The sequence below is a fragment of the Mus caroli genome, unplaced genomic scaffold (assembly GCF_978045245.1).
Source record: "Mus caroli unplaced genomic scaffold, Mus_caroli_1 scaffold_18, whole genome shotgun sequence".
Classification (NCBI taxonomy): Eukaryota; Metazoa; Chordata; class Mammalia; order Rodentia; family Muridae; genus Mus; species Mus caroli.
Window position 1 is genome coordinate 3,480,481 of NW_028227273.1, and position 18,311 is coordinate 3,498,791.

Here is an 18,311-nt window from a genome sequence, read left to right on the forward strand (position 1 = left end):
AATTTCAGAAAGTCTTTAATTTATTTATTTCTTTCTTCCTTCCTTTCTTCCTTCCTTCCTTTCTTTCTTTCTTTCTTTCTTTCTTTCTTTCTTTCTTTCTTTCTTTCTTTCTTTCTTCCTTCCTTCCTTCTTTCTTTCTTTCTTTCTTTCTTTCTTTCTTTCTTTCTTTCTTTCTTTCTTTCTTTTTTTCTTTCTTCCCTGATCAAGTTATCATTGAGTAGAGAGTTGTTTAGTTTCCACATATATGTGGGCTTTCTGTTGTTTTTGCTGTTATTAAAGACCAGTCTTAGGCCATGGTGATCTGATAGGATCATGGAATTATTTTAATCTTCTTGTATCAATTGAGGGTTGTTTTGTGACAAATTATATTATTGCTTTTGGAGAAGGTAACATGAGGTGCTGAGAAGTAGCTGTATTCTTTTGTTCTAGGGTGAAATGTCATACAGATATCTATTAAATCCATTTGGTTCAAAGCCTTTATTAGTTTTACTGTGTATATGTTTAGTTTTTGTGCACTGGTGAGAATGGGGTATTGAAATCTTCCACTATTATTGTGTGGGGTTCAATGTGTGTTTTGAACTTTAGTAAAGTTTCTTTTATGAATGTAGATGCACTTGGATTTGGGGCATAGATGTTCATAATTGAGACTTTCTCTTGGTAGATTTTTTCCTTTTGATGAATATGAAGTGTCCTTTCACATCATGCTTGATAACTTTTGGTTGAAACTTTATTTTTGTTGGATATTAGGATGGCAACTCCAGCTTGTTTCCTGGGACCATTTGCTTGGAAGATCATTTTCCATCCTTTTACTGAGATAGTTTCTGTCTTTGTTTTGAGGTATGTTTCTTGTATGCAGCAAAATCTTGGATCTTGTTTGTATATCCAGTCTGTTAGCATATGTCTTTTTATGGGTGAGTTGAGTCCATTAATATTGAGAGATATTAAAGACAGATGGTTGTTGGTTCCTGATCTGTTTGCTTTTGTAGGTGGCTTGTGGTTCTCTTCTTTTGGCTTTGTTGTGAGGTGTTTAATATCTTGTTTTTTCTTTCGTGTAGGTAACTTGCTTGTGTTGGATTTTCCTTCTAGGATCCTCTGTAGGTCTGCATTGGTAGATACATACTGCTTGCATTTGGTTTTGTCCTGAAATATTTTGTTTTCTCCATCTTTGCTGTTTGAGGATTTGGTGGTTATAGTAACCTGTGTTGGCATTTGTGTTCTCTTAGAGTCTCCATGACCTCTGACCAAGCTCTTCTGGCTTTCATAGTCTCTGATTCGAAGTCTGATGTAATAGATAGGTCTGGTAGACTGATAGGTCTACCTTTGTTTGTTACTTGGCCCGTTTTCCTTGCAGCTTTTAATATTCTTTCTTTGACCTGTGCATTTAGTATTTTAATTATTATGTGACAAGAGGATTTTCTTTTCTGTTCCCATTTATTTGGTGTTTTATAGGATTCTTGTACCTTTATGGTCATCTCTTCCTTTAGGTTGAGGAAATTTTCTTCTATGATTTTGTTGAAGACATTTTCAGGTCCTTTGAGCTGGAAATCTTTGTTCTTCTCTATTCCAATTATTCTTAGATTTGGTCTTTTCATTGTGTCCTGGAATTATGGATGCTTTGGGTTAGGAGTTTTTTACATTTTGAATTTTTTTGACAGTTGTGTCAATCTCCTCTAAGATATCTTCTATACCAGAGATTCTCTCTTGTATTCTGCTGGTAATACTTATTTCTGTAATTTCTGACCTCTTTCCTAGGTTTTATGTTTCCAGGTTTGCCTCAATTTGTGTTTTCTTTTTTTTTTTTGAATTCACCCCAGTCTTTATTTTTAGTCTATTAGAATATCTAGATGGCACATTCTAAAAGCTACTTCAAAGATGATGTTCCATGACAGCATTTTCCCCCAGGGCTTTGCCTTTTTTATACTCCAAGGGTATGTGTGAGTACAGTTTCCCAGAGCCCACGCCCAAGTGACCAACTTACACTTTGAGATTATTCTCTCAAAGGACAAGGAACTCATTTTTGTGGTCTGCTTTCCCATTTTTTCTTTGTTTTTAAGGTTGCATTCAGAACACATAGAAGGGGCTTCGGCAGCTCTTTCATCATGTTCTATGAAAAAAATGTATCTGAAAAATAGCTCTTGACTCCACCAAATAGTTCTTATATTTCCCCAACATAGCTTTCCTTCATGCTAACAGGGTTGGTTGTCCATCTTCGCTTTTAAGAAGTATGTGTTTTTCTTTTTTTTTTTAATTTTTAATATTCTTATTACATATTTTCCTCAATTACATTTCCAATGTTATCCCAAAAGTCCCCCATAGCGCCCCCCACTTCCCTACCCACCCATTCCCATTCTTTTGGCCCTGGCATTCCCCTATATTGGGGCATATAAAGTTTGCAAGTCCAATGGGCCTCTCTTTCCATTGATGGCCGACTAGACCATCTTTCGATACATATGCAGCTAGAGACAAGAGCTCCGGGGTTCTGCTTAGTACATCATGTTGTTCCAACAATAGGGTTGCAGATCCCTTTAGCTCCTTGGGTACTTTCTCTAGCTTCTCCATTGGGAGCCCTGTGATACATCCAATAGCTGACTGTGAACATCCACTCCTGTGTTTGCTAGGCCCCGGCATCGTCTCACAAGAGACAGCTATATTTGGGTCCTTTCAGCACCTGAAAAAATGTTCAACATCCTTAATCATCAGGGAAATGCAAATCAAAACAACCCTGAGATTCCACCTCACACCAGTCAGAATGGCTAAGATCAAAAATTCAGGTGACAGCAGATGCTGGTGAGGATGTGGAGAAAGAGGAACACTCCTCCATTGTTGGTGGGATTGCAAGCTTGTACAACCACTCTGGAAATCAGTTTGGCGGTTCCTCAGAAAATTGGACATAGTACTACCGGAGGATCCAGCAATACCTCTCCTGGGCATATATCCAGAAGATGTCCCAACCGGTAAAAAGGACACATGCTCCACTATGTTCATAGCAGCCCTATTTATAATAGCCAGAAGCTGGAAAGAACCCAGATGTCCCTCAACAGAGGAATGGATACAGAAATTATGGTACATTTACACAATGGAGTACTACTCAGCTATTAAAAAGAATGAATTTATGAAATTCCTAGCCAAATGGATGGATCTGGAGGGCATCATCTTGAGTGAAGTAACACAATCACAAAAGAACTCACACAATATGTATTCACTGATAAGTGGATATTAGCCCAAAACTTAGGATACCCAAGATATGAGATACAATTTGCTAAACGCATGAAACTCAAGAAGAATGAAGACCAAAGTGTGGACACTTTGCCCCTTCTTAGAATTGGGAACAAAACACCCATGGAAGGAGTTACAGAGACAAAGTTCGTAGCTGTGATGAAAGGATGGACCATTTAGAGACTGCCGTATCCACGGATCCATCCCATAAGCAGCTTCTAAACGCTGACACCATTGCAATTTGTGTTTTCTTTATTGTTTCTACTTCTACTTCTGGGTCTTGGACTGCTTTATTCAATTCCTTTACCTGTTTGTGTTATACTTTATTTCTTTCAGTGAGTTATTCATATACTCCTTGAAGGACTCTATTATCTTCATGAGATACGATTTTAGGACAGCTTCCTGATTTTCAGACGTGTTGGTGTATTCAGGGCTTGCTGTGGTGGGAGAACTGGGTTCTGATGATGCCCACATATACTGGCTTCTGCTGCTTACTCTCTTGTGCTTGCCTTTTGCCATCTGGTTGTCCCTGGTGTTTGTTGTTCTGGGTGACTCTTTTTGGAGTGTGTCACTTTTGTCACTGGGTTGCTTCAGGTCTCAAGGTAGGCCTGTAGCTCTGGCTGTGTCAGACCACCTGTGGGGCCTTCAAACTGGGGCCTTTTCAGAAGGGCAGAGAAACTGATGCCCTGGCTACAGTAGATCTACTCAGAGACCTTCAGACTGCTAGGTCTTCAGAGGAGTAGTCAGGCTACTGTTCTGTGCAATGATGTTCCCAGAGAGCAGGGGGCAGGGAGCGTACTCATTGTGATTTCTGTTTCCCAACTGCTCTGAGTGCAGCAGATGGTCTGGGCTGGTTCAGGATATGGTATCTCTAGGAAATCAGACTAGCTAGTACTCTGCTCCAGCAGAAAGAACTGGGCAGAAGGGGAGGGGTATTTGGTGGAGGGATTGGGGGTTGAGTGGTGATGGGTCCTGAGTTCACTGGGCTCCCAGCAGCAGCTGTGGGATTTCCAGGGGATTCTTACCAACTGCTCTAAGTGTAGCAGATCTTCTGTGCAGGTTCAGGATATGGTGTTTCCATGGGGAGCAGACTAGCTAGCAGTCTGTCCCAGCAGAAAGAACCTGGCAAAAGGAAAGTGGTATTCGACAGAGAGATGGGGGGGTTGGGTGGGGGTTGGGTGGTGATCAGTCCTGAGTCTACTGGGGTCCCAGCAGCAGCTATAGGACTTCTAGGGAGTTCTTACCAACTGCTCTGATTGCAGCAGATGGTCTGGGCTGGTTCAAGATATGGTGTCTCCAGGGAGCAGACTAGCTAGCATCGAGATCTTTATAGATTTAAGCAGTGATCCTCAAACTTCCTAATGCTGAAACCCTTTAATAGAGTTCATTGTGCTTTCTTGGCCCACCCAAAACTGTTTTTTTATTATGTCAAGACTGTAATTTTGCTACTGATATCTATTGTAATGTAAATATCTGTGTTTTCTTTGAAGGGGTTGGTCAACTCCCAAAAGAGTCTTGACCTACAGGTTGAGATCCATTGGTTTGAGGTGACATAGCAATGGGCATTGCTATTGAGAAGTGAAGTGTTAATGTTTCCCTAAATGTTTAGGGAACTGGTCTTTATCACAAGTATTGACAAGAAATACAAAGCAAAAGAATGCTATGAAAAATGCTATTTTTTGTGGCAGAGTTGTGTGTGGTTTTGTTTGTTTTGCAATTTTTATATGTATATTTTGTAGTTGTCACTTAGCCTTTCATCTAATAGTACTGATACAATTTGGTAAGAGCACTATTTTTCTTTCAAAAAATTCTTATGTTTTGTAAAAGGAAGACAACATCATAAAATTTAATAGTTCTATCCCTATATTATTTTTTTTACTACTTTTATTGTCACAGCTAGAGAATGTAAAAATGAAATACCAAAGCATGTCAAGTTATAGAAATCACCTTTCCCTCACTTGGTTGATCCCTTCCTCTCAGCTTCTATCCTGCTGACTTGAAATGAATGAAGTGACTCAGCATTTTGCTCAACAAGAATCCTCAGATAAGACTGTGATCTTAGCTGCAGACTAGCTAGCATCTTTCTCTAACTGCTACATTACCTCTGCATAAAACTTAATTTGTTTTATTGTCCTCCTTCAACAGTGAGCCACTGCTAACTTTACATGCAAAATATTAGGTTTGGGATACAAATTGTCATTCACAGGTTCCTGTGTTGAAGGCTTGGTCCCCAAGTGATGGAACAATTAAGAATCATCTTTAAGGCACTGGCGGTTTCTTCAATTACCATGCTGATGAATTCAAAGATCAAGTGGTTATTGAAAGTAGAACAGTCAAACCAGAGAGTCACTGGAGCATGCTTTTGAAATATATTTCTTGTCTTCAGAGCCTTTTGTTCTCTCTCCATTTCTTCCCTCCTTTTCCTCACCTCCTTTGAGGTAAATAGCTTTCCCTTTGCTGTAACTTTCTGCCATGATATTCTGCTTTTCACAGTCCACAGGCCCAGAACAATGGAGTCAAATGACCATGAACTGAAACCTCTGTTACAGCCAATAAAAATCCTGTATTTTTCTTTGATATTTTCACATAGTGAAAAATATGAATAACACAGCACTGTAAAAAAATTAGAAAAGTTTTCAATTGTTGTATTAGTTTTGTGCCAAGATGTCTATTAGTTATTATAATACATGAATAATGAATCTAAATATTTTACTGTTACAAACCAGGAATCAAATATTTTTATAAAAATGAAACTCATTTAGGGATGATCTTAATGTAAATATTTTGATGTTCACAGATCTGCTTTGCATAAAGTAGAGCCAACACTCAGTCTTTTTAACTATTTTATACTCACTTTTTTCATATGATTACAGTCCAGAACAATATGAAATATAATATATTGCAAGGAGATAGTCATCTCCATGAGCTCCTCTTCATTCAGAGACTGTTCCTCATGTGAATTCATTACCTCAGTGATGGCCAGAGAAGCTCTTTCAGATTCAAGCCTGCAGAATCATAGGCAGAATAAAATAAATACATCTACACAAGGTAGATCCATATGGAAATAGATCTAGTCAAATATATAGTATTTTCAGTTTGGCCTTAAAAGTGCTATTTGTTTTTAATATGTCATTTTTATGAGACTGTGTTACTTACATAATAAGTGCTAAAATTTGCTTTGGGCCACATTCATTGTGAAGAAAAGAGAAATAATCAGGTATTAAAAAAGGAGTAAGGAAACAATATTTATTAATTAAGACTGCAACATTTTTTGTTAAACAGGTTTCTATGTATAGCCCTGGCTGTCCTACATACTGCAACAATTTTTGTCTATGAAGTGAAAGTATAGATATATCCCTTTATAAAAAAGTAAATATTGGCTTAGAACAAAATATAATGATGTTAATTTACTGCCAAGATTGTTTTTAGATATTTAGTAGATGTTATCCAGGCTATCAATAAGACAAGAACAGCCAAAGTATTTAACTAAATCAGAATTTTACTGTGAGAGGTTAGGTCATCTCAGACATTGCTTTACTGGGCTCTGCCTGAATATAAAATATACTGTGTTTTTCTAAAGTCAATGATAAATCTAAGTGCATCTTAAACTGCTAGTGTATGCACCTTAATCATCATTTTATGATTTGTTTCTGTGCTAGTCATTCACATGTTCTGTGATGGAAGAATTATTCAGCTCCAACTGAAGACAGCATCTTGATTCTTTATATTTGTACCTTTCCCCCAGTTGTAGGTAATATTCCACATTAATGTTTTTTCTAGTTTATGTTCCGACAAAATACCCTAACAAAAAACAAGTTAGGGGAGAAAGGTTTTATTTAGCTCATAACTATTTATTGCAGTGCATCACTGTGGAGAAATCAAGTAGGGAACTTGAAGCAGCTGATGAGAAATGCAATGCATTCACACTTGTCTGTTGTCTTAGTTTCATTTCTACTACTGTAATGGGATACCATGACAAAGGTAATTTAAAAAAGAAAATTTTACTGACAGCTTAAATTTTCAGAGGATTAGCATCAATGACCATCATGGCAGGGACCAAGAGAGCCAAAGGCAGTAAAAGATAACTAGGAATGACATAGGCTTTAGAACCCCTAAAGCCTGCCTTCAGTGACATACTGCCAACCAGGCCATATCTCTTAATACTTACAAAACAGTTTGGAATCTGGGACCAATTTTTCAAATTCACTCTGTCCCTTAGCAAACATCTAGCATTTCCAGTGTGTAAGAGTCTCAATTTCAGCCAAGGTCTCATTTTCAAAGTATAAAGGAATGTCTTCTCGGGGACTTTTGGCAGAAACTCCAACCCTTCCACATGCTACCTTCTCTTGACCTCTCACCAGGATACCCTTAATCTAGTATCTTTTATGGTTTAAAACTAGTGTCATTGAAAAATGCCTATCTTACCAAATTCTGATTGCAGCTCAAACTATAAGAATACCCATATTTAACCACCACTCTATAAGAATATGTGGGTTGACACTAAGGAAACACTTTCCAGTTGACCCAGGTAGCACAGATGGTTTTTTCCACAATGATGATGCTCCATTGCTTTTTCAGCACTATATTTAGATTCAACCTTACTGAAACTCCCAAAACACAGACAGAAGAACCAGATACTTAGGCAAAAATATCACACACACCACCACCACCACCAACACCAACAACACCAACACCACCACCAACAAGAACAACAAAACCGACAAACAAAATACACCCCCCCCCAAAAAAAAATCCTTTCCCAGTTCCTGGTAAAATGTTCTCTGTGGAACCTCATGAGCCTACTTTCTTCATTTCTATTAGCACTCTGATCAACAAGTCACCACTAGAATGGCCTTTTAAGTACAAAGTACTAAACTCTTCCACATTTCTCCCAAAAAACAATTCTAAAGGGTTAAAAGAAACATAGTTAGGTTTATGACAAAACAAATGTCTGTTCTAGTTTTATTTGTGTTGTCATGAAAAAAGGGTTCATTTTAATTCATCATTCCAAAATTAGAGTACATTAGTTTGAGGAAGTCAAGACAGGAACTTCAAGCAGGTATTCATATCTACCATTAAGAGAAGAGAGAAAATAAATGTCTAAATGCCTACTTATGCTCAGCATCCTCTCTTTATTTATGCAGAACACAATCTAAGCCCACTGGATACTGTTCCCTACAATGGATGAGAAATGGGGGCCTACAGTTATCATAACTCAGACAGTATGCTACAATCTGCATGGTCTAGACAATCCATCAGGATACTTTTTTCTCTCTGGTGATTCTAGATTATATCAAGCTGACAATTAAAACTTTAAAAGGCATAGTCCAAATCAGAAAATTTCTAAATGAAATGGTAGCACCTATGAAAGAATATATAGAAATAAATTATGTGAACTAATAGAAAGAAATAAACAAAAATGAAACAAAAATAGTCCAATTATCATTAGATGTAAATACGCTATATTTGGTGCTTTACCACTTTGGCAAGAATATATTCACCATAATTCCAGTTAACATGCTTTCATGATTTCTTATTAAACTCAGCTTCATTTTGAACCACTTCTAATTTGTTCCACATATAGACATTAACTTAAGTAAAGATAATCACACACCCTTGACCTTAGTAACCATACTAGAAATAGTAATACTCCTCATGTGAGGCTACTGTGATGCAAGGAGGCTCAATTATAAGACTTGGCTTTTGGAAGTTCTTTCCATTGAACTAAGAGCTATGATCATGGAAGGCACAAACGACTAAGAATCATAAGTTTGGATATGTAACTCATCACACCTTCCATTAAACAAGAAAGGAGTGTTACACAATTGTAAATGGAGTCAGTCCCTACCTAAAGTCAAATTTGGCCTGGATATATTCGACTATTAAATTATATAAACAAGTAAGGTTCTTCCTTCCTATCTTTCTTTTTTCTGTCCTTCTTCCCTTCCTTCATCTCTTTCTTCATTTATTTTTATTTTTTTCTTCCACCTGCTTCTTCCTCCACCCACTCCTCTTCTCTCTCTTCCTATCCCTCCTTTTCTCATCTTTCTCTTCTTCCTCCTTCTCTACCTCTTCTTGTCAGATATAAGTTGTATCATATTTCATTTTCAGCAGAAATAACTATAAAATATATAAAAACAAAACAAAATCCTTCCTGGCATAGCACTAGGAATTTGCTAAAGTGATTTATTCCAAGACCAGAGTGACAGATTTCTTAACAGGAAAGTGAGCTATGGTTGAAAAATAAATAAATACAGAAAAGCAAAGGGTATATACAACAGGAAATGGGGAAATATGAAATATTATACAAAGATAATAGTAGAAATGTGGGTCCAATAGAAACATTATATTAATTACTAAAGAGCTTGTATGTACCAATGAAAGCTTTAGCTAGCTCCAAAGGACAAGTATTTTCTATCATCTTGCAGTTGTCTTTCAACCATTTATTCTTGTAACAATATATATGGATACCACTATAAATTGTATGTAGTATGTGTAGAGGGGTGAGCTGTTATATTCAGCCTGGTCCCTGTTCCAGATCAAGCTTAGAACCCTGGAGACCTGGCAGGTGACTGTTGCCTGCAAGGAACAACAGGTGTTCAGCAACATCCCTTAGGCCCCTGCCTCCTGTTGCAACTACAGCCTGCCCCTCCACACACACACACACACACACAGGTGTGTGGCCATCAGTCACATAGGAGTAGCACCAAGCCACCCACATGCAAATAAGGTTTTCCCAGTCCTCAGACCAAGCCAAGGAGAAGTACCTGTTGTCAGACACTGACCCACCCCAAAACTGTATATAACAATCCTATCCAGAAAAATTAAAGGTGTGTGAAAACTACTCTGCTGTCTGAGAGCTTCTGTCATAAGAGCTGTAGCATTTGGTAAGAGGTCTGCTCTCCTGAAATGCCACCTGATGCTCCTCTGCCCTTCTCACTGGCTAGTCAGCCTCTCATAGGCCCAGCCTGACCTCACTCAGTACAGGGTGGTATGAAGTAACCAGGACACAAGGCAAAAACAGAGGTAGAGTCAACTGCAACAGCTTAAGTGACTGAAACAGCTTCCCCTCCGTCCTCTCACTCAATCCTCTTTGCATGAACTCTTGTACCCAGCCGGGCCAGAGAGCTCCATTCAAAGCCTCTGGTACACGGGCCCACAGTAGTACATAGTAAATGTTGGTGGTAAGGGAGACTCACTGAATACCCATGGAAGGAGTTACAGAGACATAGTTCAGAGCTGAGATGGAAGGAAGGACCATCCAGAGACTGTCCCATCCAGGGATCTACCCCATATACAACCACCAAACCCAGACACTATTGCATATGCCAACAAGATTTTGCTGACAGGACCCTGATATAGCTCTCTCTTGTGAGGCTATGCCAATGCCTGGCAAATCCAGAAGTGGATGCTCACAGTCATCTATTGGATGGACTACAAGGCCCCTAATAAAGGAGCTAGAGAAACTACTCAAGGAGCTGGGGGAATCTGCAACCCTTTAGGAGAAACAACAATATGAACTAACCAGTACCCCCCAGAGCTGTGTCTCTAGTTGCATATGGAACAGAGAATGGCCTAGTCAGCCATCAATGGGAGGAGAGGTCCTTGGTATTGCAAAGATCATATGCCCCAGTACAGGGGAATGAATGCCAGGGCCAGGAAGCAGTAGTGAGTGGGTTGGGGAGCAGGGCAAGAGGAGGTTATAGGGGCCTTTGGGGATAACATTTAAAATATAAATGAAGAAAATATCTAATAAAAAGTCTCTCTTTTTTTTTGGTATTTATTTCATTTACATTTCCAATGCTATCCCAAAAATTCTGCACACCCTCCCCCACCCACTCCTCCACCCACCCACTCCCACTTCTTGGCCCTGGTGTTCCCCTGTATTGAGGCATATAAAGTTTGCATGATCAAGAGGCCTCTCTTTCCACTGATGGCCAACTAGGCTATCTTCTGATACATATGCAGCTAGAGACAAGAGCTCCGGGGGGTACTGGTTAGTTCATATTGCTGTTCCCCCTATAGGGTTGCAGATCCCTTTAGCTCCTTGGGTACTTTCTCTAGCTCCTCCATTGGGGGCCCTGTGATCCATCCAATAGCTGACTGTGAGCATCCACTTCTGTGTTTGCTAGGCCCCGGCATAGTCTCACAAGAGACAGCTATATCAGGGTCCTTTCAGCAAAATCTTGTTAGTGTATGCAATGGTATCATCGTTTGGAGGCTAATTATGGGATGGATCCGTGGTTATGGCAGTCTCTAGATGATCCATCCGTTTGTCTCTGCTCCAAACTTTGTCTCTGTAACTCCTTCCATGGGTGATAGTTTCCAATTCTAAGAAGGGGCAAAGTGTCCACACTTTGGTTTTCATTCTTCTTAGTTTCATGTGTTTCTCAAATTGTATCTTATATCTCGGGTATACTAAGTTTCTGGACTAATATCCACTTACTCTTTTGTGATTGGGTTACCTCGCTCAGGATGATGCCCTCCAGGTCCATCCATTTGTGTAGGAATTTCATAAATTCATTCTTTTTAATAGCTGAGTAGTACTCCATTGTGTAAATGTACCACATTTTCTGTATCCATTCCTCTGTTAAGGGCCATCTGAGTTCTTTCCAGCTTCTGACTATTATAAATAAGGCTGCTATGAACATAGTGTAGCATGTGTTCTTCTTACCTGTTGGAACATCTTCTGGATATATGGCCAGGAGAGGTATTGTGGGATCCTCCGGTATCTAATAAAATATATAATAAAAAATGTCTTTAAAAAAAAAGGAGACTCACTGGTAGAAATGCCTTCAGGTAATATAATCCCAACAAACGCAGTGTTTTACAAAACTTAACTTGAAGGAATTGACCCTTTATTATGTCTTTGCTGGTTTGTCAGGGAGAATATATACATGTTCACAGCCTGTTGTGTGTTTGTCACACAACAAAAGTAAATGACTGATTTTGAGTGGAAAAAAAGACATGAAGTCTTCATTAAATTTTTTAAACTTAGCAAGCAAAGTATAAGGGTTTAATCCATTCAACAAAGCAAATAGAAGCCTCATAGAAAAAAATAGAGATGATGAAAGGAACCACTCATGAGCTAAGGAATGAAAAGATAAAGAGGTTTGAAAAATGGATCTGAAACAAGCCAGAACTTTGAGGCTAAGGTTGTAGAAAGAGGTGCAACCAGCCATTGTGAGGAAGATTTATGTTACCAACTAAATGCAATAGAACAAGGCTGCACATCAGACTTCTACAGAACCTAAATTACAGAGAGATGGTAAATTGTGCTGGAGAATCCTCTTCAGAGTATGGTTTCCAGAATCCACATCCTCCTTTAACTGCATTTTCAGGGATTCCAATAATGCTGATCTTAGAATACATCTGCACTCACATGTACATACCCAAATCACACACACAAACACACACACACACACAATCACTTAAAAATTCTTTACAAACAAAAAACTAGATGTACTATAGAGTTGTTTCAGAGTAGGTTATATTAAAATTCTATATTTTGAATATATTTAAGTGAGTTAAAACAGTCATTTTCACACCTGCAAACATACACTATTTTTAAAGGCCCACCAGAAAAAAAATGATTACTCAACACAAAAAATAAATAAATAAATAAAAGAATTCCGATAATAAAGAAGTGGTCTTGAAGTTTAGAAGTGATTAGGAGCCAGGCGTGGTGCTGCACGCCTTTAAATTCCAGCACTTGGGAGGTAGAGGCAGGCAGATTTCTGAGTTTGAGGCCAGCCTGGTCTACAAAGTGAGTTCCAGGACAGCCGGTGCTATACAGAGAAACCCTGTCTCAAAAAACAAAACAAAACAAAGCAAAAGAAGTGATGAGGGCCAGGGACAAGTTGGAAGGGGTGAAAATGATATAAATGCAGTACTCAAATATGAAATTTTTAATAAAATAAAATTAATTGTAAGTCCATAGAATGTGTGTGCCTTTACATATAAAACTAGAGAAATTTCCACTTAAAACAGATAATTTGCATACTAAAATCCAAGATTAAAGTGTTTAAAATTATGCTAGCAGGACTATAAACCTCCAGAAAATAAAAAAGGGTTTTAATAAATGTAAGTTGGGTCATGTTACTTAATACAAAGTCATGAGAGGACTATTCCCCTCCCCTTACTCCTAAACACATAAGAATAGCAACAAGCTAAAATTTTGTTGATGATATTTTTATTGGAGAAAATGTCTTAAATCATAAGTAATGTGACTGAGAGATTCAATATTTGCCAGTCACATTGCTGGACAAGAGGGAAACACAAAGGGCAATGATTCCACACAGGATAACATCATCAAGGATCAAGAGAGAGATTTAGGGTATCCTGAAAGCCATATGCAGCCTGTGTTCCTGAGCACAGAGACTGTGCGTGGGAAAATAGAAAATCAGGATGGATTCCTACTGGAGAAAACAATGCATGTTAGAAACCTCAATTCAGTGTGACAAGGGTGGCTGTGTTCATCAGTGAGGGACTCTGAAGAAGTAATATACAGATCCTAAATAACAATGAGGCAAAGGAAAAAGAGTGACAATGTTATACATTGTCACTGTCTTACACCAGGCTTCTCCAACAGTGACCATCTGCCTAAGGAGGCAGTCAAAACTGGCATTGGAAGGTAGGGCAGGTTCAAATGCTGTTCTGATGAAATTTAACACACTCCTTATATCATATTTATCTTTTTATGTCGTTTGTGTATTTATTGGTTTGAGAAGTGTCTCCTGTAGCCCAGTTTGGCTTAGAACTCGCCATTTTGCCGAGGATGACTAAACTTCTGATCCTCTGGCTTCCATTTCCCAAAGGTAGCAGCACTTCTTAGATTTCAGTGAGGTTAAATTTTTAATTTACTTTTTAGTCTTTTGCTTGCTTTTGTTTCTGATCTTATTTTCATCTGGTAAATAACTTGTAAGGAATAACATGCAAACTGCCAATAGAGTGCTAAGGTCAGTTCTCAGATTTTCTTGTGTTAATGTACAGCCCTCAAGCAGGCTATAAACTAAGTAATTCTCAGATGTTAGATGGGAATCTAAACTATTGGACCTTCTTATCTGATGCTCTGGGGGCTTTAAGGCACAATTTCTTTTGAAGAAAAGTGTATTATTTTAGAAGGGGCATTTAATCAGTACAATCAGAATTGTATACCACAAATTATTTCTCCTTACCCTGATCAGCCTTGAGTTCTGATTCAAAGTTTCTCTGTGTCCTGGAATACCCTCATTTTATCGTAGTTATATTTAAACCACAACTAGATGGGCAATTTGAGCAATAAATAACACAAATTTAGAGAACCCGTTGAAAAATAATAAAACCCTTTGTAGATCTAAAAGTATATAACTCTACCTGTACATAGCTCCCTCTTAGAAGGAACATAGCTGGAATAGATTAAGTAAGTCCACCAAGCCTGGCTCAGTGCAGGCACTTTCATATTCAGAATAGAATTACAAAACAGTTACTATAAACCTCCATTTTGGAGATCAGAAAATAAAAGATATGAAAAGTTAAATAGCTACTACGTGATGGATCTCTAATTCATATCTAGAAAATCTAGAGTTGTCTGAGTAGAAACCCCTTGCAGTTTCCATCCCAATGCTATACTTCAAAACTACTTCTTGATGACTTCATTGACTATTCTGACCCATACCAATCTCTTTTATCTCAAATTCTATAAGCTTATGGTTTATGCAGTACAATTCACTGGAGTATGTATTTTTCTCCCATGGTCTAATTGTCTCATCTCATTCACATTCATGCAGGCTGGCTGAATGCCCACAGACATTAGACTAGGTAGCACTGATTGCTTGTCATTCAAAAATTCACATTGTTGCTGACTCTGATCTGAGGAACACTTGCATGAGAATTTTCCAACTATCTACATTTTGAGCAGGGTGATGTTGTTACATCTAATCTGAGAAGCACCGGCATAGACAGTCGAGGCCATCTCCTCAACCCAGATGCAGACTCTTTCTAAAGCTGAAAATGTGTCACCATTTGTGTCTGTACTATGTCAAAGGTACCAGCAAACATAACTATTGCTTAAAAATATTACCACATATTTTTTTCAAGGTCTCACCTGTGGAAAATTCAGCCCTTATTAATGTTTGTATTTTAAGTTATATTCATTCATGTTAATAGCAAGGTGATTTATACCTCATACTTCCATTAAAAAATACAAACTTATGTTCAGTCTTGGCCTTTGGAGGACTACAAAAGCTTCATGAGAGAAAAGTCCATGCTGACCACCCAGAAATGATCACAGAAACATGAGAGCGTTTTCACTTGTCAGTAATAATAGGTAAACTATATATCACATCTTTTAGGAGCCCAGGCTTGTGTCAGTTCTGGATTCAGAAGCACCTTGAACTTAAGAACCCCATGCTTTCCTAGGCAGCATGCTTGTGTTTGTTCCTTACTGTACATTTTGCATGTGCTTTTTACTATAACAGATCCAAATCCGAACTTAACCACTTGTCCAGCCACAGCTCCCTAATGTTTATCCTCTTTCCTCCTATCAGGAGATTGTATTTCTCTATCTTACAATGCAAAAGGTGTGACTATTTTAGGCAATAACATGCAACTATATTTTAGATCACTTTATACTTTTAGATCACAGTATAGTTCTATGTGAGTTCATTTGAAGTAGAAAGACAGTTCATTGTGAATCCAGAATGGAGCCAGGAGCCCACTGCTTCATGAATTCTGTTTGAATAAATACTGGATTCTCAGTGTGGGAGACTGAGAATGAAAAATCTTGGGTCTCATTCTTGAAAACTAAAAGTTTTCCTGTCTCCAAAATTGTCCATATAATTAGTCACAAAGTAAATTTCAGCAGATACAAGAAAACTGAAATAACCCACTGCATTCAATCTGAACATCATGGATTAAAGATGGATTTCAAAACAGAAACAACAAAAAGGCAGATAAATTCATGGACTGAACAACTCTCTTCTGGGTCCAAGAACAAATGAAGAAAGAAATGAAAAACTTCTTAGAAGTCAATAAAACTAAAAGTACAACATACCCAAACAATCAACACAGTGGTAAGAGGAAAGTTCATAGCATTGAATATATTCACAAAGAAATTGAAGCAATCTCATACTAGCAACTTAACAGCACACCTCAAAGCTCTAGAACAAAAACAAAAACAAAACAAACAAACAAACAAAACCAACAAAGTAAACACACCAAAAACAAGTAGATGGCAGGAAATGACCAAACTTGGGTCTGAAAACATTAATATAGAAACAAAGAGAACAATACATAGAATCAATGAAACAGTTTATTCTTTGCAAAAGTTTACAAGATAGGCAAACTCCTTTCCAAACTAACTAAAATACAGAGATCATGTGCAAATTAACAAAATCAGAGCAACAAGAAAACTAGAAGAGATCAATTGTACAGCAAAAAAAAAAAATCAATGTATTGCTATTTTCAAATGATATAATGGTAAATATCACTGTTCCCCAAAATTCTACCAGTGAACTCCTACAGCTAATAAATACCTTCAGTGAAGTGGCTATATAGAAGATTAACTCAAAAGAAATTGATTGCACTCCTATATACAAATAGCTATTGGGCTAAGAAAGAAATCAGGAAACAACACCCTTCACAATAGCCACAAATTAATTAAAATATTTTGGAGTTATTCTAGTTGAGTAAATGAAAGCATGTATGACAAAAATTCAAATCTTGAAAAAAAATTAAAGAATATATCAGAAGATGGAAAGATCTCCTGTCTTACTAAAGGTTTTATTGCTGTGAAGAGACACCATGACCAAGGCAATTCTTATAAAGAAAAATATTTAGTTGGGGCTGGTTTACAATTGCAGATGTTTTTTCTCTCTTTCATTAAAATCATTTAATTGGGACTGGCTTATAGTATTTTAGTACATTATTATCATGGGGAGAAGCATGGAAGCATCAAGGCAGACATGGTCCTTGAGAAGGAGCTGGGAGCTCTACATCTTGATCTGCAGACAGGAGAAGAGGGCTGTTACTGGACTTAGCTTCAGCAGAGGAGACCTCACAGCCTGCCTTCATAGTAACATATTTACTCTAACAAAGCCATACCTCCTGATAGTGCCACTCCCTATTGTAGCCTCCCCAGCCTTGAGTATGCTGGCTCAGACATTGCTGCCACTGAGAATGAGACCACCTGGGGTGGAGTCTTCCCACCTAGATGATTCTATTGTTCTGTCACAGTGGGGTTCTACTCTGAGACACTGCTACCTGCTGAGAGGCTGAGAGATTCCTGAGAGATTCCAAAGACAGCAAGCAACCCAGTGATTGACACCATCTTGCCAAACCAGTGCTGTCAGACAGATCCGCTTACAGGCTGGCTACAGGCATCAAAAGTGAATATGGAGAGATGGGCTTTCCGTCTATATAAGCACAGATTTTTAGTAGACTTTGGGCTTTGATCAGAATTTTATCTTGGCCTCGTCCTTTTCTCGCCTTTTATTCTCTTTTAGCCCCAGCCTGCTTTTCAGGAGGACCCGGTTTGTGTGGCCGCAGGCAGTCACACCCTATGTCTAAGAATTCAAACAGTATTCTATGACCCATACCTATTCAAACTACGTCATCCCCTGTGCTCATAGATTAACATAGTAAATATGGCCATCTTGCCAAAAGCAATTTAGAGATTCAACTCAATCCTCATCAAAATTCTACCATGATTCTTTACAGCCTTGAAAGGACAATATTCAACTTCATGTGAAAACAAACAAACTGGATAGCTAAAGCCTATACCATAAAAGAACTTCTGGAAATATCATAATCCTTAATTTCAAGCTGCACTACAGAGATATAGTAATAAAAACAAAACACTATTGGCATACTAACAGACAGGTTGATCAATGGGATTGAATTGAAGACCCAGATATAAACCCATATACCTATGAACACATGATTTATTATAAAGAATCCAGTAGTACACAATTGAAAACAGAAATGTCTTCAACAAATGGTGCTGGTGTAACTGAATATCTGCATGTAGAAAAATGTAAAAAGATCAACATTTTCACCTGCACAAAACTCAAGTCCAAGTAGATCACAGACATCATAAAACCAGATACACTAAACCT

At 38.0% G+C, this 18,311-nt stretch overlaps 1 long non-coding RNA gene across 1 annotated transcript; it reads right to left on the reverse strand.

Annotated features, from left to right (window-relative positions):
- Positions 1 to 6,076: 6,076 nt before the first annotated feature.
- LOC147000345 (uncharacterized) lies at positions 6,077 to 17,364 on the reverse strand. The gene is made up of 3 exons (XR_015045850.1): positions 17,299 to 17,364; positions 11,891 to 11,948; positions 6,077 to 6,221 (listed from the first exon to the last, which is right to left on the reverse strand). It is a non-coding gene; the product is annotated as an uncharacterized LOC147000345 (long non-coding RNA).
- Between the last annotated feature and the right edge of the window lie 947 nt (positions 17,365 to 18,311).